This window comes from Schistocerca americana, chromosome 1, assembly GCF_021461395.2.
Source record: "Schistocerca americana isolate TAMUIC-IGC-003095 chromosome 1, iqSchAmer2.1, whole genome shotgun sequence".
In the NCBI taxonomy this organism is placed as follows: domain Eukaryota; kingdom Metazoa; phylum Arthropoda; class Insecta; order Orthoptera; family Acrididae; genus Schistocerca; species Schistocerca americana.
Window position 1 is genome coordinate 128377496 of NC_060119.1, and position 24094 is coordinate 128401589.

The 24094-nt window shown below is 44.8% G+C and overlaps 1 protein-coding gene across 1 annotated transcript in view; it reads left to right on the plus strand.

The window, feature by feature from the left end:
* The window catches only part of LOC124605649 (angiopoietin-related protein 6-like), a 941284-nt gene that overhangs the window by 147906 nt on the left and 769284 nt on the right, over positions 1-24094 (plus strand). The window lies entirely within an intron of this gene.

Below are 24094 nucleotides of genomic sequence, written 5' to 3' on the forward strand. Positions count from 1 at the left end.
CTCGGCCATGTTTCACCCATTCCTGCAAACATCGTCGAATAGTGGTATGTCGAGCGATTCGTCGATTACCCTAACCGCCTTCTTTGAGCCGCCTTGTGACTGGACTGAAGAGCTGCTAGCAAACAGAACACAGCATGTGCTTCAAGAAGAGAAATCTGTAGACGGAAAACTTCGAGCGTACCGCAGGGGAATGTTAGGTCCAGAACTGCAAGTCTCTAGAGGAACGGAAGGTTCCAAATGAGTGGAAAAGAGCACAGGTAGTCCCAGTCTTCAAGAAGGGTAGTCGAGCAGATGCGCAAAACTATAGACCTATATCTCTGACGTCGATCTGTTGTAGAATTTTAGAACATGTTTTTTGCTCGAGTATCATGTTTTTGGAAACCCAGAATCTACTATGTAGGAATCAACATGGATTCCGGAAACAGCGATCGTGTGAGACCCAACTCGCTTTATTTGTTCATGAGACCCAGAAAATATTAGATACAGGCTCCCAGGTATATGCTATTTTTCTTGACTTCCGGAAGGCGTTCGATACAGTTCCGCACTGTCGCCTGATAAACAAAGTAAGAGCCTACGGAATATCAGACCAGCTGTGTGGCTGGATTGAAGAGTTTTTAGCAAACAGAACACAGCATGTTGTTATCAATGGAGAGACGTCTACAGACGTTAAAGTAACCTCTGGCGTGCCACAGGGGAGTGTTATAGGACCATTGCTTTTCACAATATATATAAATGACCAAGTAGATAGTGTCGGAAGTCCCATGCGGCTTTTCGCGGATGATGCTGTAGTATACAGAGAAGTTGCAGCATTAGAAAATTGTAGCCAAATGCAGGAAGATCTGCAGCGGATAGGCACTTGGTGCAGGGAGTGGCAACTGACCCTTAACATAGACAAATCTAATGTATTGCGAATACATAGAAAGAAGGATCCTTTATTATATGATTATATGATAGCGGAACAAACACTGGTAGCAGTTACTTCTGTAAAATATCTGGGAGTATGCGTGCGGAACGATTTGAAGTGGAATGATCATATAAAATTAATTGTTGGTAAGGCGGGTGCCAGGTTGAGATTCATTGGGAGAGTCCTTAGAAAATGCAGTCCATCAACAAAGGAGGTGGTTTACAAAACACTCGTTTGACCTATATTTGAGTATTGCTCATCAGTGTGGGATCCGTACCAGATCGGGTTGACGGAGGAGATAGAGAAGATCCAAAGAAGAGCGGCGCGTTTCGTCACAGGGTTATTTGGTAACCGTGATAGCGTTACGGAGATGTTTAACAAACTCAAATGGCAGACTCTGCAAGAGAGGCGCTCTGCATCGCGGTATAGATTGCTCGCCAGGTTTCGAGAGGGTGCGTTTCTGGATGAGGTATCGAATATATTGCTTCCCCCTACTTATACCTCCCGAGGAGATCGCGAATGTAAAATTAGAGAGATTAGAGCGCGCACGGAGGCTTTCAGACAGTCGTTCTTCCCGCGAACCATACGCGACTGGAACAGGAAAGGGAGGTAATGACAGTGGCACGTAAAGTGCCCTCCGCCACACACCGTTGGGTGGCTTGCGGAGTATAAATGTAGATGTAGAAACGTACCGTTATTCCGCTACACGCAAAATACCGCTACACAGTTTCAAATCTCCCGCAACTTCGGCATCAGTAAGGTATTACGTACGTCATTCACCGATCAGCTGATCTGCCATGTCCGCTACGGGTTTGTTTACATCTAATTCAGATGAGTACCCGCTGTTGCGCTTGTGGTCTTTGTTCATATTGCGTTACTGTGCCATAGTAATCATTCACTATGGTGCAGAATGCAATCTCATTTTTAGTGTTTGTTGCTGACCATGGTAAACTACATGTTTGTAGAACACGCCGACATGTTGTATAAGTTGGAGAAGCTCGGTGTGTTGGGAAGGCTGCTCGTCAGTTGTATGCGGAGCGTTTTCCATACTGCCAGAAATCTTAGCATCCCCTCTTTGCTTCGGTGTACCAGGGGCCGTCAGAGAAGGCTACATTCACCACCACCAGCGCCGATTGTGCTGCTCCACGGCGGTGGCGCTCTCTCGAGTTTGAAGAGGCTCTACTCCATACAGTGGAAGAGGACACGACGATGAGAACCAGAAACATAGCTACATAGCTGGTAGACTGAATGTCGATCACCAAACTGCACATGATCAGTAGCTACATCCATACCACCTCCAAAATGTACAGGCAGTGCAGGCACAGGATTTTGTAGTCACGAGCGCGCTTCTGCAGGTGGTCCTTGCACCACTGTATGTATGAGTCCGACCTCCCACGGCGGATACTTTTCATGTATGAAGCCAAGTTCACCAAGTAAGATGTTCTCAATTACCACAACAGTCACGTAGGGGCTGATCAAAACCCGCATGCTAAACGACCCACGTAGGTTTGAGGAACCCTATTGTCTGAACACTTGGCTGTATTTCTCGATGGACGTATTATAGGACCATACCTTCTTCCACCACATCTCACGGGTGTTAAGTGCTAGCGATTCCTTGATGTCGTACTGAATGGGCTCTTGGGAGATGTGCCACTACATGTGCGTCAAAACATGTGGTACCAATAAGATGGCGCACCACCTAATTTTCCACGTGCTGTCAGAGATCTTCTCGACCAACGATTTCGGCAACGGTGGATAGATGTTGGTGGCTTGCACGTTTCGTGAGTTTGAATCCGCTAGACTACTGCCAGTGGGGCACGTGAAATTCTTTAATTAGCAGATCCCTGTGGCATCCGAGGAAGGCATACGTCGCTGGTTATATCTGCAGCGTATGCTGAAGGACCAGAAGTTGGTGATTGTGTGTAGCGGAACAAAGCAGAAAGTACCATATTTGTATTGACGTCGGTGGTCATCATATCGAGTCCTACTTGTAAGTGGATCCAGATGACAAGCAGCAGGAGCCAGCAACTTGTCAGCAACGTGTGTTGTGGTATTTGGCTTGTAGCGGGAGAACCATACGTTTCCAAGCAGGAGTCCCTATACTAATCTCAGCCGCCTTGGACTCCACTAAAAGCTCTTAAATTCTGTATAATATGAACTGACAGTAAACTGGAGAGAGATCGAAGTAATGAGAAGTAGCAGAAAGAACAGCGTGAAACTTAACATCAAAATTTGCTTCCTAGGCAGCAAAATAGCTCATGGAGGAAGTACGATGGACCAGTTAGGACATAAAAAGCAGACTAGCATTGGAAAAAGGACATTCATGACCAAGAGAAATCTACTAGTATCAAACAGAAGCCTTAATTTGAGAAAGAAATCGATGAGAATGTAGCACTGCATCGTATGGCAAAAAGACATTGACTATAGGAAAAATGTAACGGATGAGAATCGAAGCATCTGAGAGGTGATGCTACAGAGAAATGTTGAAAATTAAGTGGTCTGATAAAGTAAGCAAGGTTCTTCGCTGAATCGACGAGGAAAGGTATGACTGGAAAACACTGACGGGAGGAAGGGGTGGGACGATAGGACATCTCTTAAAACATCAGAGAATAAGTTCCATGGTACAAGAGGGAGCTGTAGAGGGTAAAAAGTGTATAGGAAGTCATACACTACTGGCCATTAAAATTGATACACCACGAAGATGACGTGCTACAGCCGCGAGATTTAATCGACAGGTAGAAGATGCTGTGATATACAAATGATTAGCTTTTCAGAGCATTCACACAAAGTTGGCGCCGGTGGAGACGCGTAGAACGCACTGACATGAGGAAAGTTTCCAACCGATTTTCCTGCCGATGTGGCCGTGCGGTTGTAGGCGCTTCAGTCTGGAACCGCGTGACCGCTACGGTCGCAGGTTCGGATCCCGACTCGGGCATGGATGTGTGTGATGTCCTTAGGTTAGTTAGGTTTAAGCAATTCTAAGTTCTAGGGGACTGATGATAACAGATGTTAAGTTCCATAGTGCTCTCAGCCATTTGAACCCATTTTTTGAACCAACCGATTTGTCATACACAAACAGCAGTTGACCGGCGTTGCCTGGTGAAACGTTGTTGTGATGCCTCGTGTAAGGAGGAGAAATGCGTACCATCACGTTTCCGACTTTGATAAAGGTCAGATTGTAGCCCATCGCGATTGCGGTTTATCCTATCGTGACATTGCTGCTCGCGTTGGTCGAGATCCAATGACTGTTAGCAGAATATGGAATCGGTGGGTTCAGGAGGGTAATACGGATCGCCGTGCTGGATCCCAACGGCCTCGTATCACTAGCAGTCGAGATGACAGGCATCTTATCCGCATGGCTGTAACGCATCGTACACCCACGTCTCGATTCCTGAGTCAACAGATGGGGACGTTTGCAAGACAACAACCATCTGCACGAACAGTTCGACGACGTTTGCAGCTGCATGGACTATCAGCTCGGAGACCATGGCTGCGGTTACCCTTGACGCTGCATCACAGACAGGAGCGCCTGCGATGGTGTACTCAACGACGAACCTGGGTGGACGAATGACAAAACGTCATTTTTTCGGATGAATCCAGGTTCTGTTTACAGCATCGTGATGGTCGCATCCGTGTTTGGCGACATCGCGGTGAACGCTCATTGGAAGCATGTATTCGTCATCGCCATACTGGCCTATCACCCGGCGTGATGGTATGGGGTGCCATTGGTTACACGTCTCGGTCACCTCTTGTTGGTATTGACGGTACTTTGAACAGTGGACGTTACATTTCAGATGTGTTACGACCCGTGGCTCTACCCTTCATTCGTTCCCTGCGAAACCCTACATTTCAGTAGGATAATGCACGACCGTATGTTGCAGGTCCTGTACGGGTCTTTCTGGATAGAGAAAATGTTCGACTGCTGCTCTGGCCAGCACATTCTCCAGATCTCTCACCAATTGAAAACGTCTGGTCAATGGTGGCGGAGCAATTGCCTCGTCACAATACGCCAGTCCAACTCTCGATGAACTGTGATATCGTGCTGAACCTGCATGGACAGCTGTACCTGTACGCGCCATCCCAGCTCTCTTTGACTCTGTGCCCAGGCGTATCAAGGCCGTTATTGCGGCCAGAAGTAGTTGTTCTGGGTACTGATTTCTCAGGATCTATGCACCCAAATTGCGTGAAAATGTAATCACATGTCAGTTCTAGTATACTAGATTTGTCCAATGAATAGCTGTTTATCATCTGCATTTCTTCTTGGTGTAGCAATTTTAATGGGCAGTAGTGTAGTTCCGATGACCTTACCAGACTGCATGTAGAAGGGAATTTTGCAAATAACGACAGGCATACATTTTCAGGAAAATCCCATGTGTTTCATCATTTACTTGTCGATAGTTATAAATATGTTTGTTTTAATAATTAAATTTCATTAGAAATAGTAAGTAGTCAAATAACATGAAATTCTTTAAAACTTCATTCAAATACAAGTGTTTTTTGATTATATTATTCCTTAAATGTCATAAATTAAATAATATGACCAGTGAGGAAGAAAACATAGATTAATAATTAAGTGTGAGTGGGAGTCTAACCGTCGCTTCCCATACATTCATCTTGTAAAGTTCGAACGCTAACCACTTTTTTCTTAATTTCATCAGGAAGTAGAGGGCTCAGTATGAGACGGTGGTGACAGGGCAGACAGGGGTCGAAACCCTAGACCTGGCCACGATGCCTCCTCCCTTCCCGTCGCTGAACCGCTCCCCTCTAGTAGTCTTTTTATTATGTTTTTGCTTTTTTAAGCAGGTAAATAGTTAAGTAAACAAAACATTTTTTTTGTACAAGCATCCGTACCCAAAGACTGGGAAGCTGCACAAGTCGCACCAATATTAATAGTAGGAGTAATGCACGAAACTACAGGTCCGTATCATTAACGTCGACATGCAGCAGGATTTTGGAACATATATTGTGTTCGAAAATTATGAATTACCTCGAAGAGAACGGTCTATTGCCATACAGTCAGTATGGATTTAGAAAACATCGTTCCTGTGAAACAGAACTAGCTCTTTACACATGAAGTATTGAGAGATACTGACAAGGGATTTCAGATTGATTCCGTATTTCTAGATTGCTAGAAGGCTTTTGACACTGTGCCACAGAAGCGGCTTATAATGAAATTGCATGCTTATGGAACATCTTCTCAATTACTGGACTGGATTCGTCATTTCCTGTCAGAGAGATCACAGTTCTTAGTAACTGAAGGAAACTCATCGAGTGAAACAGATGTGGTTTCTGATGATCCACAAGGTAGTGCTATGGGTCCTTTGCTGTTCCTTATCAGTATAAACGGTTTAAGAGCCGTCTTAGGTTGTTTGCAGATAATATTGTCTTTTATCGACTAGTAAAGTCATCAGAAGATCAAAACAAAATGCAAAACGATTTTAAAATGATAACTGTATGGCCCAAGAATTGGCAATTGACCCTAAATAATTAAAAGTGTGAGTCATCCACATGAGTGCTGAAAGTAATTCGTTAAACTTCTGTTATACGATAAATCAGTCAAATCTAAAGGACGTAAATTCAGCTAAATACGTAGGGATTACAACTACGAACAACTTAAATTGTAAGCAGCACATAGAAAATGTTGTGGGGAAGGCTAACCAAAGAGTGCGCTTTATTGACAGGACACTCAGAAAATTTAACAGACCTACTAAGGAGATTGCCTACACTAAGCTTGTCCGTCCTCCTTTAGAATACTGGTGGGCGGTGTGGGCTCCTTACCAGACAGGATTGATGGAGTACATCGAAAAAGTTCAAAGAAAGGCAGGACGATTTGTATAATCGCGAAATAGGGGAGAGAGTGTCACTGAAGTGATACGTGATTTGGGGTTACGGCACAGTCTTCTCACGAAATTTCGATCACCAATTTTCTCCTGCGAATGCGAAAATATTTATTGACGGTTACCTACATAGGGAGAAACGATCATCATAATAAAATAAAGAAAATCAGAACTCGCACAGTAAGATTTTTCGCGGGCTGTATAAGATTGGAATAATAGAGAATTATTGTGAAGCTGGTTCGATGAACCCTCTGCCAGCCACTTGAATGTGATTTGCAGAGTATCCATGTAGATGTAGATAAATACAACAGAGAGGCCATCCCATTCCGGCGACACCAACATGAGACATTACACTCTAACAAGCAGCGTACAGCCTTATTTCCTTCTCTTTCTGGTCCCTGATTACTGTACGCCATGCATGTGTACTATTTTTTATCGGGTCAGTGTATGTTGTGGCCTTCAATAGGCTTAACGAATGTACGGCATATGCCTGCTTCCTACAGTGAGGTCTGCAAGGTCCACCCAGTTCATTTTACATAGCTGTAAAATTGTCCTCTCTCAATAAAAGTTGCATGTTTTCATTTTATCCTAACACTATGGCGCATTATAGTACTGTGGCATTATCTGTGCCCTCACTAATTAAAAATTTACCTGTCATTCTTTATGTAAAGTGCGTCTCAGGTCTTATCTAATGTCAGCCTCGATTAGTTGTCGACGGTTTGTTAGCAGTTTTAAATTGACCCCACTTTTAATGTGTCCTTTTAATGCTGTTGCTGCTAGCTGTTAATTGGCATATTACTTTCTGACAGCACAGACTGTAACGTTTCGCTACTTTCGTTGTAGATCAGTAACGAGAGCTTGTAAATAGGAGTGCTACATGTGCGTGTTCTTATAACTGATGACTGTGACGCGTTGTTCCACGTTGCCACTTATATATCCCCACTAAATTTAAAATTTGTTTGCCAGTCATGTGAAACGAAAGTTTCATTGCGCTTCACAGTTTATATAATAATATTATATCGCACCTCCACTCAGTTTTACCACAGTTCTGGACCGACCTACTCAGTACGCTCCTTTACTATGCAAAGTGCACTTTCAACTTATATCGTGTATTTTTATGTAATTTTTTTGTTTTCCTTCATTTTAAATGTAAACCTCTAAATTCTAATTGTGAACGGCCGGGCCAGTGGCCCCGTATTCTTCTCCCCTCAATAGATGGCAGCACTTTCGCAGCTCACCGCGCCTGATACACGCGGCGCTTGGGGACCTCAGCACAGCGTAAGTGTCGTGATATCATTTGTATATATTCCCCAAGCACGCCCGGTGGGCCGTGCTGTCTAACGGCTTTCCGGGCGGGAAGGAGCGCCGGTCCCCGGCACGAATCCGCCAGGCGGATTTGCGTCGAGGTCCAGTGAACCGGCCAGTCTGTGGATGGTTTTTAGGCGGTTTTCCATTTGCCTCGGCAAATGCGGGCTGGTTCCCCTTATTCCGCCTCAGCTACACTATGCCGGCGATTGCTGCGCAAACAACTTCTCCACGTACGCGTACACCACCATTACTCTACCACGCAAACATAGGGGTTATACTCGTCTGGTGTGAGACGTTCCCTGGTCCACCGGGGGCCGAACCGCACAATAACCCTGGGTTCGGTGTGGGGCGGCGGAGGGCTGAAGTGGACTGCGGTAGTCGTTGTGGGGTTGCGGACCACTGCGGATGCGGCGGGGACGGAGCCTCTCCGTCGTTTCTAGGCCCCCGGTTAACATAACATATATTCCCGACCCAGGCAGTCGTCCGTAGTACTGTCTGGTGCCACTTGCGCATTGACATAAGTTTCACAGCACCTAGCCCGACCGGCGGTTTCGAAATGATTTAAAAGTCTCAAAACTTATCAGAAACAATTTGTTTTTTTGTTTTTGATGTATGTTGTGGCGTGTGAAAATTATCTCCCGTCTTTTGCTATTTCCAGTACGACACCTGAGGATGGGCTTATAACAATCCCAAACCGGCCGTGTGAAAATAAAGTTATTTACAAGCGGTATTTTCAACCTCTGCTAAAGTCTTTCTAACAAGGTGTGGAGAAAAAAATAATAACAATATTAGTATTTTAAACATAGCTGCGCAACAGCAACGGTTCCACGTACTAGGATTAAAAACAGCCGACCAGTTGCAAAGGATAAAGTAATCTTTACCTGGGTTTCGATAGATTTAAATCTATCTTCTTCAGAAGGCGGCAGTATTACATTAACATGGAGTGATATGTCATTGTCGTTTTTACAAACATCTGCATAGCTCCATTAGTCCAAATAAAATATAGCCGTGAGAATAGGGTTTGTCAGACAAATAAAAATAAGTACATGGAAGTTGGAGAGCGCATAAGCGACTAATTTGTCTGACAAACCCTATTCTCAGGGCTATATTTTATTTGGACTAATGGAGCTATGCAGATGTTTGTAAAAACGACAATGACATATCACTCCATGTTAATGTAATACTGCCGCCTTCTGAAGAAGATAGATTTAAATCTATCGAAACCTAGGTAAAGATTACTTTATCCTTTGCAACTGGTCGGCTGTTTTTAATCCTATAACAATATTACTGAAAGTAAGGTAAGAGACGGGAGGCCGCAGACAAAGAAGGAAGAAGGTGCGGCTGTAAGATAAGACTTGCAGGCATCTCTCTGCTCAGCAGATGGGGCGTGGAGGCAGAGTGGGCAGTGGTAACATGTGACGCCTGGTCGCGGTGTCTATGGCACCATTACCACGTTCAAACGCCCGAAAGGAGGGGACAGTAGAGTTGGGGGAATGACCAGCATGCTCTGGTATAGTGCGTATAGGGATACGAGTCTCAGATGTCAGCGGGGGAGGGGACGGGGGGGGGGGGGGAGGCGTCGTCTGACCATACTGGTCTTGTTATTTCCACGGAAGGTACGGACTCTAGGTAATTTTGGCTAGCTGCATACAATTTTCACATGATAGGGTTGTGAACAGCAGGTTACGTTCGGGGCCTGAAGATAAAACCGGGTGATGTCGAAACTAGCAGCATGTTTTAGAAAGAATAAACGAAGTTAGATTCAAATACAGCCGCTGGTTCTGTCATCGTTATTCAAGCATTGCGTGCCCGGCTGGAGTCCCAGTTGATGGATTACCAGAGACTAATCAGATCATGTTAAATAAACAAATAAATGTTGGTGGGTGGATTGGAGCCGAGTTTCCAACCTGTATACTCTCTATTCTGTCGTTCGGAATCCTCTTATCGAATCTTCGTTGATCCATTATGGATCGTGGGACGACGGCTGGCATGAACTTCTTGATGCAATAATTTAGCAACAGCCGTATGTATTGTAGAAATTTATTTTATTTTATGAACTTCTATGTGCTACCAGTTTCGGCATTACATTGATGCCATCTTCAGGCCCCACTCGTCATAGTAGTAAAATCACTATACACGGAAGGAGCCACATAACTAGATCCGTGAATCAATCGTCCTGCAACAGCTTTTGGTGGCCAGGCGATTGATTCACGAATCCAGTTACAGCGATTTTCCGACTGTGACGAGTGGGGCCTGAAGATGGCATCAATGTAATGCCGAAACTGGTAGCACAGAGAAGTTCATAAAATAAAATAAATTTCTACAATACATACGGCAGTTGGTAAATTATTGCATCAGGAAGATCTTCTTATTGATGATTATTATCAGACGTACTGGACATCTGAAGGACTGCCGTCATCCAATGTCCCCGTTTCTCTGTGCCGCCCTGTACGTCGGTCTGCGTACTGTACAGAGCGAGTGCGCCACGGCGACCTAGGGTAGCGGTGTCTGGCCGCCAGTCTGCGAAGCGGGTGGCGGCTGACCTCACCAGCAGCGGCGGCGGCGGCGGCGGAGGCCGGTCGCCGGTGTCACGTGAGCAGGGGCCAGGCGCGGGGAAGCGGCCCGCCCGCGACACGTGCTGCGCCGGCGTCCGTCAGCCGCGGCGGGGGCCGGATTTAGCGGCCCGGAAAATAAACACCGCTCCCGTCACGGCCTAGCCGCCGGCCGAGAGCCGTCTTTGTTTACGAACTTTGTTTCCCGGCGAACTGAGCGCGCGCCGCCGCCTCCGGCTGTTCTCGGGTATCAGTGCCGATACCACCAGCGCTCTCGCTCACACACACACACACACACACACACACACACGCTTTTTAAAATTAGCCGCTCCGCCCACCAGACGGCGGTTTTCTTGGTCGGAGAGTTATTGGGCAGTAAAGAGTGTCCAGAGCCGGCGATGATGCCGTTCGTCAGAATCGTGAAAGCCAGGCAACCCGAGAGACTCCTCAGCGTGCGCTGAGCGGTGAATCAGCGTTGAAGTGCGCCAACTTCCGGGATTTACTGCGAAGCAGCCTCGAAGAGTTACTAGGTACAAACTGCGGTAACAGGCGGCGCCGTAAGTCACCTCGTCACTCAAGTCAGAAGATTCTCATTGTCGGCAATTGTGTGGAGGCGCCGAGAGGGAAGAGAGAGAGGGGAGGGTGGGGAAGACAGACGCAGAGGTGGAAGGAGCGAGAGCAAAGGAAAAAGGGAGAAACTGAACGGAAATTCTACAGCTCCATCTACAGGATGAGGCAGAAGTCTGCGTTTAGTCCCCTGTTTAGTATCAAATCTTATTATGTAGGTTGGTAGCTAAGTTACTTCTTTCGGTGTCGTCGACTATCAAGAGGGTGCAAGAAGTATTGACCACATCAACATACTACACAACGAAGTGGCATACGAAGTGCCATAGAGATTAGGGCAATCGATAAAATATCGATATACGAGTATATTTTTCCAGGACGTATCGATATACCGAGTGATCAAAAAGTCAGTATAAATTTGAAAACTTAATAAACCACGGAATAATGTAGATAGAGAGGTAAAAGTTGACACACATGCTTGGAATGACATGGGGTTTTATTAGGATGGCGCTCCACCCCACATTGCTAGACGCGTGAAAGATCTCTTGCGCGCGTCGTTTGGTGATGATCGCGTGCTCAGCCGCCACTTTTGTCATGCTTGGCCTCCCAGGTCCCCAGACCTCAGGCTGTGCGATTATTGCCTTTGAGATTACCTGAAGTCGCAAGTGTATCGTGATCGACCGACATCCAGCAAGGCGTTCCGTATTACTCTACTGAACCCACCGATTCCATATTCTGCTAACAGTCATTGGATCTCGACCAACGCGAACAGCAATGTCGCGATACGATAAACCGCAATCACGATAGGCTACAATCCGACCTTTATCAAAGTCGGTAACTTGCTGGTACGCATTTCTCCTCCTTACACGAGGCATCGCAACAACGTTTCACCAGGCAACGCCGGTCAACTGCTGTTTGTGTATGAGCAATCGGTTGGAAACTTTCCTCATGTCAGCACGTTGTAGGTGCCACCACCGGCGGCAACCTTGTGTGAATGCCCTGAAAAGCTAACCATTTGCATATCACAGCATCTTCTTCCTGTCTGTTAAATTTCGCGTCCGTAGCACGTCATCTTCGTGGTGCAGCAATTTTTATGGCCAGTAGTGTACTTTGCATCTCGACTCTTCTTCGGGCTACAGACACAGAGGCAGACCCCATTTGGCAGTTAGCGGTAAGACGTCGCTAATGTAGCAAGAACGAATAGTGTAGGTGGAAATTTTTTGAATATTACAGAATTTGCACTTGTACTACAAAAATGAAGGTTTGAACGGGAGTTGAACCGTCGCTTCACACTCGTTCGTCTTACGAAGCTCAAAAGCTAACCACATGACCACGGTGGACTCTAATGTCTACCACCTATGCACAAATACATGAGTTACATAATAGAAGCGTAAGACTTCTCTTATATTTTTCTCTGAATTGTCACAGTAGTGTGCCTTATTACTTACACATTATGTAGTTTTAATGGCCTACTAAATGTATACAATATTTGAAGTAAGTCCGTGGTTCCAACGTCCTGTTTTTTATTACAGATGGCAGATAACCCTCTGACTGAACACGCTGAGCTACCGTGCCGCGTCAACCACATCGCCGTGCTCTTCCACTTCACCCGATGTTTTACGTGTCAAGCTTGGACCGTTCACTGTTTCTGTTTTCCTTTTTTTTATTCGTAGTTCATTACACCTTCTACCTGTCTTCATGCTTGATCTGTGTTCAGTTTTTGACGGTGTAGCCACTGGGTCATCTTGCCACTAAATCTGAGGGGGGTGCGGTGGGGAGTTTCCCTTGTAAGATCAGTTGTGATGCTAATTTCACTGAAAATGTATGTCAGATGAAGCCCATTTTTCAACTTAAGTTGATTTGTGAATAAGTGGAACATTTGTTACTGGTTAAAAAAAAAAAAATTGTGCTTCACCAGCATCAGTTACACGGTGCTGAAGTTACTTCACTGTGTGAAACACAAGGTGGTAGGGACATGGAGTCTTATTTCTTTGAAGGTGAAGAAGGCTCCGCTGTTAGTGTGACATGATCATGTTATGTCAACATGAGACAGTGATATTTGCTTTCAAGGCTCCATTCCCTTTCAAATCTTCACATTCAACAGGACGAAGCTACCTCACGCACTGCGAGGCTGTCGCACAACCATACAGTTATGTCTGAATCATTTTGCAATTGCTTTCCAACTTCTGATGACTTTACTAGACGGTAAACGAGGCCATTATCTCCAGACAGTTTAAGAGGGCTGTTCCAGATTGTCTCCTAAATCGTTGATGCAGATTATAGACAGCAGAGAGCCTTTAAATATTTTTCTGGGGAACGCCAGATATCATTTCCGTTTTACCCGATGACTTTCCGTAAATTTCTACGAAATAGGACCTTTCTGACGGGAAGTCACGAATCCAGTCGCACAACTGGGACGCCACACCATAGGCATGCAATTCGATCTCGCCTGAGGGGAAACGAGTAAAAAGCCTTCTGGAAGTCTCAAAATATGAATCAATTTGATATCCCATGTCGACAGCACTCATTACTTCGTGTGAAAAGCACAAGTTGTGTTTCACACAAACAATGTTTTCTGAATCTCTGCCGTGTGTTCAGATGGTTCAAATGGCTCCACTATAGGACTTAACATCTGAGGTCATCAGTCCCCTAGAACTTAGAACTACTTACACGTAACTAACCTAAGGACATCACACACATCCATGCCCGAGGCAGGATTCGAATCTGCGCCGGCCGAAGTGGCCGTGCGGTTAAAGGCGCTGCAGTCTGGAACCGCAAGACCGCTACGGTCGCAGGTTCGAATCCTGCCTCGGGCATGGATGTTTGTGATGTCCTTAGGTTAGTTAGGTTTAACTAGTTCTAAGTTCTAGGGGACTAATGACCTCAGCAGTTGAGTCCGATAGTGCTCAGAGCCATTCGAATCTGCGACCGTACCGTTCGCGCAGTTCCAGACTGTAGCGCCTAGAACCGCTCGGCTACTGCCGTGTGTCAACAGATAGTTTTTGTTCGAGGTAATTCATGATCTTCGAACACATCAGATGTTCCAAAATCCTGCTGCAGTCGACGTTAGTGATATGGGTCTCCAATTCACCAGGTTACTTCTGTTTAAGTTCTCATTTATTGCTGTAAAGTATGCAATTCTCTAGTCATTAGGTACGGGTCTTTTGTCGAGTGAGATGTTGCATTTTATTGTTAAGTATAAACTATTGCATCTGTATACTCTGAAAGAACGTAATTGGTGTACAATCTAGACCAATGATTTGCCTTCATGAATTGATTTAAATTGCTAGCTAGGCTATCTACTTCTACGGTACTCCTGTTGGCAGTTGTTCTAGATTCGAATATGGAATATTTAAGGCGTCTTCTTTGACGAAGAAATTTAGGAGAACTGTACTTAGTAACTTCACGCCGGCCGCTGTGGCAGAGCGGATCTAGGCGCTTCAGTCCGGAACCGCGCTGCCGCTACGGTCGCAGGTTCGAATGCTTCCTCGGGCATGGATGTGTGTGATGTCCTTAGGTTAGTTAGGTTTAAATAGTTCTAAGTCTAGGGGACTGATGACCTCCGATGTTAAGTCTCATAGTGCTTAGAGACATTTGCATTTGCAGTAAATTCACTTGAATGGTGCTGTTATCGGTAATATTACAGTTGGTATCGCGCGTGAACGTATTGGTTAAATCTTGCCGCTGGTATAGTATCCATAAGACTACGATCTCTTTGCATCTTCCGCCAGGTTTCGAGATGGGCGGTTTGTTAAGCAGTCAAGTTGTGTGGGGCAAACTTGGCACACACTCTTTTCTTCTTCAAAACATTTTCGAGGCTGTCTTGACACTTGACATGGGGATGTTGCTACATTACGACTTGTGACACAACATTGTTGCTACTTCATGGCAGCACGTCCACTACTTAGCAGTGCCGGTTCACAACTGTTTACAGTTGTTTACAGTTGTTAGTTAAAGCTGCCGCCGTAGTTACTGCTCTGACGTTGCTTATACGCCAGGAATAAAATGAGTCCCGGAAGCTTTTGGACGGACGGTGTATATCCTGGGCACTTTCCCACCCATTGTTCTTAAAGTTACCTGTGTATCTCCGTATCGATAACACAGCAGTAATCTTATAGTGCACATAATGCAGAGAGAAGAAAAAATGGTGTAACGACAAAATCCCATTGGGGGATTTTCACAGCACTTCTGACCAACGCCGGCCGGAGTGGCCGAGCGGTTCTAGGCGCTACAGTCTGGAACCGCGCGACCGTTACTGTCGCAGGTTCGAATCCTGCCTCGGGCATGGACGTGTGTGATGTCCTTAGGTTAGTTAGGTTTAAGTAGCTCTAAGTTCTAGGGGACTGATGACCTCAGAAGTTAAGTCCCATAGTGCTCAGAGCCTTTTGAACCATTTTGAACCTGACCAACGTCAATACATGATGTGATGTCCCCTTGCTTGGATGCAAGCTTGTCGTAGTATATCACAGTTAAAATCATCAAACTAGCCGTGGTCCCAACTGTCCCACTCTTCAGTGGCGACTCTGTGTAAGTCGCGCAGAGTATGCAGTCGTCGTTCACCTCAAAAAATAGCTCTTTTTCATCGATCCCATGCATGTTCGATTGGGTTAATATCCGTGAACCAGGCAAATGGTCCTACGAGGAGCATAAGTAATGCAACATATTCTCTGCCAATTTCGGTTGAAAAAATGGAGAATTTGTTGTGGTACGCCATGGAATATTCCCGCATCAGCGCCCACTGTTTCCTGAAGTTCTGGTAGGTGCGGCGCTTCAAAATGGCGATTTCAGTGGAGGTGCGTATCAAACAGAGAGCTGTCATTGAGTTTCTTTTGGCAGAGAACCAATGAAGGATTCATACTACGGGAAGCAGTACGCGGATGTTGGGGACATTATTGATGCAGCAAAACGTTGGTTCCTACGTCGACCAGTAGAGTGGTACCATGCGGGCATATAGGCGATCCCAGAAAAGTGGCGTAAGGCTGCCGTATTGAACGGATATTATATTGAAATATAGGATTTTGTAGTCAAAATATGGTGTATTGGAATCCTAAATAAAATCAACCTGCGTTCAAAAAAAATGTGTTGCGTTACTTATTGAACACCCCTCACAGCATGCTGAAGAAATGTGTTCTCGAGAACAGCAAGATGAGCACGCAAATTATCATTCATCAAGATGAAAGTGTCACCATATGTTGAAGATGTGGTGCCACCATTGACTATAGAATCTTGACTATAGAGATTGCCCTCAGCAGCCGCGAGAAGAGTACGGTGGCCCCATGTAATGCCTAACCAGAAAGCACCCCAGAATCGCTTTGTTGCACGGTTGTGACACACTACTGGAGATGTTCGACATTACCGGACTGTCTCCAAACACGTTGTCCGTGATTAGACAGGCACCGAGTTTCGTCTGTAAACAACAACCGATGCCAATCTTACGACGTCGATTCTGTAACAGAGACCATGGTCTTCTGGTGGACGACGTTCTCTCAAGAGTCTGTAGCGATGTATGATGTCCTGTAGTTTCTTTCAACGCCGAATTCAGCTCTGAAGTACTCAGCCCACTGGTCCTCTAACTCAAAAGCCTTAGATAATGATCATTGTCTGCACCTGTGAAACGCGCACGTCCTGTGCGGTGAGTGCTCTACAATGCCTGTCAGTTGGAACCAGGCCAAAGTCCGCACGACATCACTTCGGTGCAATGATCGATCAACTTCTTGGTTGAAAAGTCTGTGGTGATGCAGACCCGATCTTAGGTCGCGATTGTCCTTGGTGAGATGATGAATGTTCACTCCACTATTCTACAAACGTCTTTAAGGCGTCTTACGCTTTACTTTCAACTGAAATGATCCATTGGACTGCTGCGCTCTACCCGTCGGTATGTTTGTATGTTTACAGACAATGTCAGAGGTGACTTTCCGATCTGTACAGGAACAGTCAAAGTAGCAACACAACTGCGCGGCATGACCATGCAACAAGAGATAGACTCAGCTTACATTTACCAAGAAAAAATAAACATAAAACTCAAAACAGCATTTTCTACCAAGGAATAAAATTGTACAATAAATAACCAAAAGAGATTAAAGAAACTGCAAAAATACACTTATTTAAAAAGGCAGCTAAAAAGTACCTATTACGCAAAACTTTTATGCATTGAAGGATTACTTAGATAAAACAGAGTAGGGGTTTAATAAAAAAATGTTGTACAAATAAATAATAATAGTAATAGTAATAATAATAATACACAAAATCACACATTTGCTAAACATAGATGATGTAAAACTACTGGCAGCAACAAATCAACAACTCAACCAATTACTAAAGGTAACAGAAGTATTCATCAATGATATAAATATGGCTTTTGGAACAGACAAATGTAAGAAAAATAGCATAGTCAAGGGAAAACACACTAAACAAGAAGATTACATATTGGATAACCACAGCGACTGCATAGAAGCGATGGAAAAAACAGATGCCTATACATATCTAGGATACAGGCAAAAAATAAGAATGGATAATACAAATATTAAAAAAGAACTAAAAGAAACATATAGACAAAGACTAACAAAAATACTGAAAACAGAATTGACAGCAAGAAACAAGACAAAAGCTATAAATACTTACGATATACCAATATTGACCTACTCATTTGGAGTAGTGAAATGTGAGGTGTTATGAAACAGTGACTGATAGTGAGATATGAGTGAATGGTGTGGAATTACATTATTATAATAAGTTATTTGTAAAAAAGTGTTGTATACCAGGAGTAAATATAATGATTATGTATAGATAGAAGTCTGTTAATATACGTGTGTACGAATTAGCTTATTTTAAATTGGTCTGCCGGCCTGAGTGATCGATCGGTTCTAGGCGCTGCAGTCTGGAACCGCGCCATCGCTACGGTCGCAGGTTCGAATCCTGGCTCGGGCATGGATGTGTGTGATGTCCTTAGGTTAGTTAGGTTTAAGTAGTTCTAAGTTCTAGGTGACTGATGACCTCAGCCGTTAATCCCCATAGTGCTCAGAGCCATTTGAACAATTTTTGTTAAATTGGTCTAAACTTGTAAATACTTTGACATGTCCTATATCCTTATAAAAAGAGATCTACGGATGAATAAATCTGCTGCTACTACTACATACTGGGACGATGCAGAACTTCCGTTAATGCGTGTATTTTAACCGACAAGTGAAGCTTCGTGAAAGCCAAGCGTCGGTTAGTAAACATAAGAGAAAGAGTGTAAGGTACGATATATGTGGAGTAAAACAATTGGGCAACTACTTTTGACGTCCATTTGTAGAGTAGGTTTCTTGTTTCGTGTGTAGCCCGTGAAATTCAGATGTGTTCTTCGCTAAGTTATAAGCTACAACGCTGGGAAATTATCCCAGAAATTACCGTCCACTTTATGGCCTGTCAAACTATGCTTGCCAAATAGAAATGCAATCAGATAACACGTTGCAAATGGTTTTCCCCGCGTCTTTTCTACCGGTCTGGAGTGGCGGCGTGTTTAATGCGGTTCCCGTTTTGTTGCGGGTTTCGAAACGACATTTCGGTTATTCTTGCCCGTCATCCTCTTCAGGCAAATGGGAGGCTATCTTCCTTCCGAATACGGCGATGACGGAGCACGTAACAGGGACGGCGCGAGAGATCCCTGTGCGATGGAAGCAGCGAAACGAAGCGGAAGCGATAGAGGTTTCACGTCACGTCGCTGATATCGGCTGCAGTGTTTTGCATTTAAATCTAAGTGGCGAGTTGAGACCCCGCATCAGTACCACGATTCGGCCTACACTACCCTGCAGGGAAGTCCGCGCACGCAACACAAGGATGAATTGCGTGGGGCGTGTACATTCACGGTGAAACGGACGACCATTAAGGACTAGTCACAAATCAGGGTTTACAGGATTTAATGAAATGTGACACAGATAATTCTTTTTTATTGTTGTTGTGGCCTTCAGTCCTGAGACTGCTTTGATGCAGCTCTCCATGCTACTCTATCCTGTGCAAGCCTCATCATCTCCCAGTACGTACTGCAGCCTACATCCTTCTGAATCTGTTTAGTGTATTCATCTCTTTGTCTCCCTCTACGATTTTTACCCTCCACGCTGCCGTTCAATACTAAATTGGTGATCCCTTGATGCCTCAGAACATGTCCTACCAACTGATCCCTTCTTCTAGTCAAGTTGTGCCACAAACTCCTCTTTTCCCCAATCCTATTCAGTACCTCCTCATTAGTTATGTGATCTACCCATCTTATCTTCAGCATTCTTCTGTAGCGCCAAATTTCGAAAGCTTATATTCTCTTCTTGTCCAAACTATTTATCGTCAATGTTTCACTTCCATACATGGCTACACTCCATACAAATAGTTAAAGAAACGACTTCCTGACACTTAAATCTATACTCGATGTTAACACGTTTCTCTTCTTCTGAAAGGCCTTCCTTGCCGTTGCCAGTATACATGTTATATCCTCTCCACTTCGGCCATCATCAGTTATATTGCTGCCGAAATAGCAAAACTCCTTCACTACTTTAAGTGTCTCATTTGCTAATCTAATTCCCTCAGCATCATTCGACTTAATTTGACTACATTCCATTATCCTCGTTTTGCTTTTGTTGATGTTCATATTATATCGTCCTATCAAGACACTGTCCATTCCGTTCAACTGCTCTTCCAAGTCCTTTGTGTCTCTGACGGAATTACAATGTCATCGGCGAACCTTAAAGTTTTTATTTCTTCTCCATGGATTTTAATACCTACTCCGAGTTTTTCTTTTGTTTCCTTTACTGCTTGCTCAACTTATAGATTGAACAACCACTGCTTCCCTTTCATGTCCCTCGACTCTTATAACTGCCATCTGGTTTCTGTACAAATTGTAAATAGCCTTTTGCTCCCTATATTTTACCCCTGGTACCTTTAGAATTTGAAAGAGAGTTTTCCAGACAACATTGTCAAAAGCTTTCTCTAAGTCTACAAATGCTACAAACGTAGATTTGCCTTTACTTAATCTAGCTTCTAAGCTTCTTAGGAGCTAGAATTCTGTTTTAAAGAGTAATAATTTGCAATCGAAAGTGATTTATGAAACGCAACACCAGTTCATTAAGAACCCAAATAATACAAACAGCGTAACAAGTTACCAATTAATAATATTCATTCCCAAGCAAATTCTAAAAACATTTTTTTTAAATCCACATAAAACACGCTTAAGTTTACCAAACGGGCAGTGACGCCAGGCTGCCCTGGGCAAAAGGTGACTTAACTTAAAATGCCGGAAGCAGCAGACCAGCCGTCCAAAACAACACGTAAACGCCGGGGCCCAACCGCGAGTTACTTCCCCTTAGACGTGACGTCACAGCTGTGCACCGAAGCGAAACGTGGCGCCGCTCCCACACACCCCAACTCGCAGAAAACTGGAACACAAACAGACCGCAGAAGACAAGACAAGGCAAACACCAACCAAACATCAATTAATATGAGTTACGAGATCAATAAATAACATTATAAATGAAGAAGCAATTGCTCTAATACTGAGTGAGTGCATTCAAATAAATGCACGTATATAAAGGAACTACGTATAAATGACTAGCTTTACAAAATACGAGTCTTTACTACTAACAGAGTGAGTGCTTTCAAACAAATGTTCGTGTATGTGGCCCAAATTTTTCAGCAATATACAAGGGACGTCGACTTGATTGAAATGAAAATACACTGAAAATCTCATAGAGACAATAGATAATCTTCCGGATACTGTCCCAAAAAACCAAAAAATATAACACACACACCTTCGTGCTAATCAGCTTCGTAATATTAATCCAACCGCGGATTTTTAAAAGGAAGTAGTTACTGCTGGTATCCATGCGATCACACACTTTGTCAAATGGCTCTGAGCACTATGGGACTCAACTGCTGAGGTCATTAGTCCCCTAGAACTTAGAACTAGTTAAACCTAACTAACCTAACTAACCTAAGGACATCACAAACATCCATGCCCGAGGCAGGATTCGAACCTGCGACCGTAGCGGTCTTGCGGTTCCAGACTGCAGCGCCTTTAACCGCACGGCCACTTCGGCCGGCACACACTTTGTCGGCTGCTCATACTTCAACAACGCGTACATTAGGGCAACCAAGCAACAAGTATACTCGCTGGAACGCCAGTGGTTCAACAAAACGAAGGCACCAGAATCACTTACAGCTTCGATGGAGAGCGTTGTTCGAGATGGTCTCCAGGGATATGTCTCTCCGAGAAAACAGGCACCAAGGCAAGGCGGCGAACAGTGCCCGGAGTTGACATCTGGCAGGTCCACCACAAACTCGCGACCGTCTTACGAGGCACGCCCGGCGTTCCGCTGCTGGCCGCCGAGCAAGCGTGTTTTCCTCTTTCGTCCACTCAAGCACGTCCTTGCGCCCCGTAGCGAGTCCAACACCAACTGCCGCGAGCGCGAAACACTCGCGAGATCACAACAGGGGCAGAGATCCTAGTACAGCCGGGTAATCGATAGTGTCGTGCCATTGATGTGGTGTCCAGAAAAGGTACACCACGGCTCAATCAGGAATCCGGTAAAATATTAAATCTCCGACATCGCTGCGGCCGGAAAAAGATCTTCCAAGGGACCAACGACGACTGAAGAGAATCGTTCAACGTGGCAGTAGTGCAACCCTTTCGCAAATTGCTGCAGATCTCAGTGCTCTGCGATCAACAAACGTCAGCGTGCGAACCAGTCAACGAAACATCATCGATATGAGCTTTCGGAGCCGAAGGCCCACTCGTGTACCCTTGATGACTGCACGACACAAAGCTTCACGCCTCGCCTGGGTCCGTCAACACCGACATTGGACGGTTGATGACTGGAAACATGTTGCCTGGTCGGACGAGTCTTGTTTCAGACTGTATCGAGCGGATGGACATTTACGGGTACGGAGACAACCTCATGAATCCATGGATCCTGTATGTCAGCAGGGAATTGTTCAAGCTCGTAGGGGCTCTGTAATGGTGTGGGGTGTGTGCAATTGGAGTGGTACTGGACCCCTGATACGTCTAGATATGACTCTGACAGGTGACACATACGTAAGCATCATGTCTTATCACCTGCATCCATTCACGTCCATTGTGCATTCCAACGGTCTTGGGCAATTCCAGCAGGACAATGCGACACCCAATACGTCCAGAATTCCTACAGAGTGGCTCCAGGAGCACTCTTCTGAGTTTAAACACTTCCGCTGGCCACTAGACTCTGCAGACACGAACATTATCGAGCTTATCTGGGTTGCCTTGCGATGTGCCATTTAGAAGAGATTTCCACCCTCTGGATTTATGGACAGATTCATGGTGTCAGTTCTCTCCAGCACTACTTCAGACATTAGTCGAAGTCCATGCCACGCCGTGTTGCGGCACTTCTGCATGCTCGCGGGGACCCTACACGATATTAGGCAGGTGTACCAGTTTCTTTGCCTCTTCAGTGTAGCTGGGTGCGTTCATTTCTCAACACCAGTCCCTGCACACACTAGCAAACTAGCGACGTAAAAGCACGCTGCTGGAGGAGGTAATTTGATTAGTTAATAACTAGTTTGTTTTTCTTTTCAGGTAAATCCGTCACACGTGCACATCCATTAAGGCAGCCTGCCAGTCAAGTGCTCTTACGTGCCGGTGAGTAGTCTTTATCAGTCACGCACATCTTACAGCGGCAACGAATGCGGACAACGTGTACTTCTTCATTATAATTATTCATAAGTCACCTCCGTGACAGGAGATGCAGAAGAGCCTACGACTCAATTTGAAGATCAGGAGAAACGGTCGAGCTATAACCGGTCTTCAGAATTCTGGACAGCCGCGTGGGGGTCCCACATGCGTCAGGGCGACAACCTGCCGTTGTGGCTGTCCTCTGCAATCTGCGCCTCTTATCTCGTCCGCAGAAGCGTGGGAACGCCTACGCGTTCGTCTCTCTTTGTACCCTGCCCTATCTTCCTTCCCCTCTCTTTGCCACCTGCACAGTAAATAACAGCAACATGAATGAGAGTTCCGTACCGCCGTGCCTCGTAAATGCAATACTCGCCAGCTTTGTGTCCGCAGCCATTGTTGCCATTTCGCAGCGGAAGCCATGGCGACAAAGAGACGTGCGCGCTACTGGAAAATGCTTTTCACAGGGCGGCGAGAACGTCGGTGAAGTTAGAGTTGTCTTTCCGCGAGATTTCCTTTAAGAGCGATTGGCTTCTCTTTGCTTCATAATTCTTTCTACTTACTCCACCTCGTCCCTCATTTCACCTCCTCCTTCCTTCCCCATTTAGCTAAGCAACTGAATATCCGTATCTGGTGTCCATTTAGCTTTCATAGTTACTGTGTAAATTTGTGGGTCTATCATCGCACTGTCAGTGCGTAAAACTTCCACCGTTTCGGCCACTATTGCAAGTGGCCTTCCTCAGGATGTTTTCTTATAGCAAAAAAAAAAAAAAAAAGGCACCCTGAGGAAGGCCACTTGCAATAGTGGCTGAACAGTCGGAAGCTTCACACATTAATAATGCGGCCTCAGATCCAAAAGAATTTTTCTGGCTGTGTCAATGGCCACGGGAGCGTAGGCTTACAATTATTATTGATGTTTATGATTATTTCTGTCTTTTCAGAATATCTGTAATCCTCTTTGCTCGAGTTACTTCTTTCCGAATGTTAATGTGCTGCATTCCAGGTTGAAAATGCTCTTTTATCATCATCCAGTTTTCATTGCGAAAATGAATTCTGAATTAGTGATCTTTTATAAACGGTTGTTTAAATAAAAAAGCAACAAATTAAGTTTTTTTATCCTTACGTATTTTATGCTTCACGCAAATGCCATGTTCATTTTACAAGAAGACGCGGGAATGTTTGCAAATTTTTTATGCTTGTGTTATTCGAAGTTCAGAAATCAAATATTAATCACCGTATCGAGAAAATTTACTTTGAAGTTTTC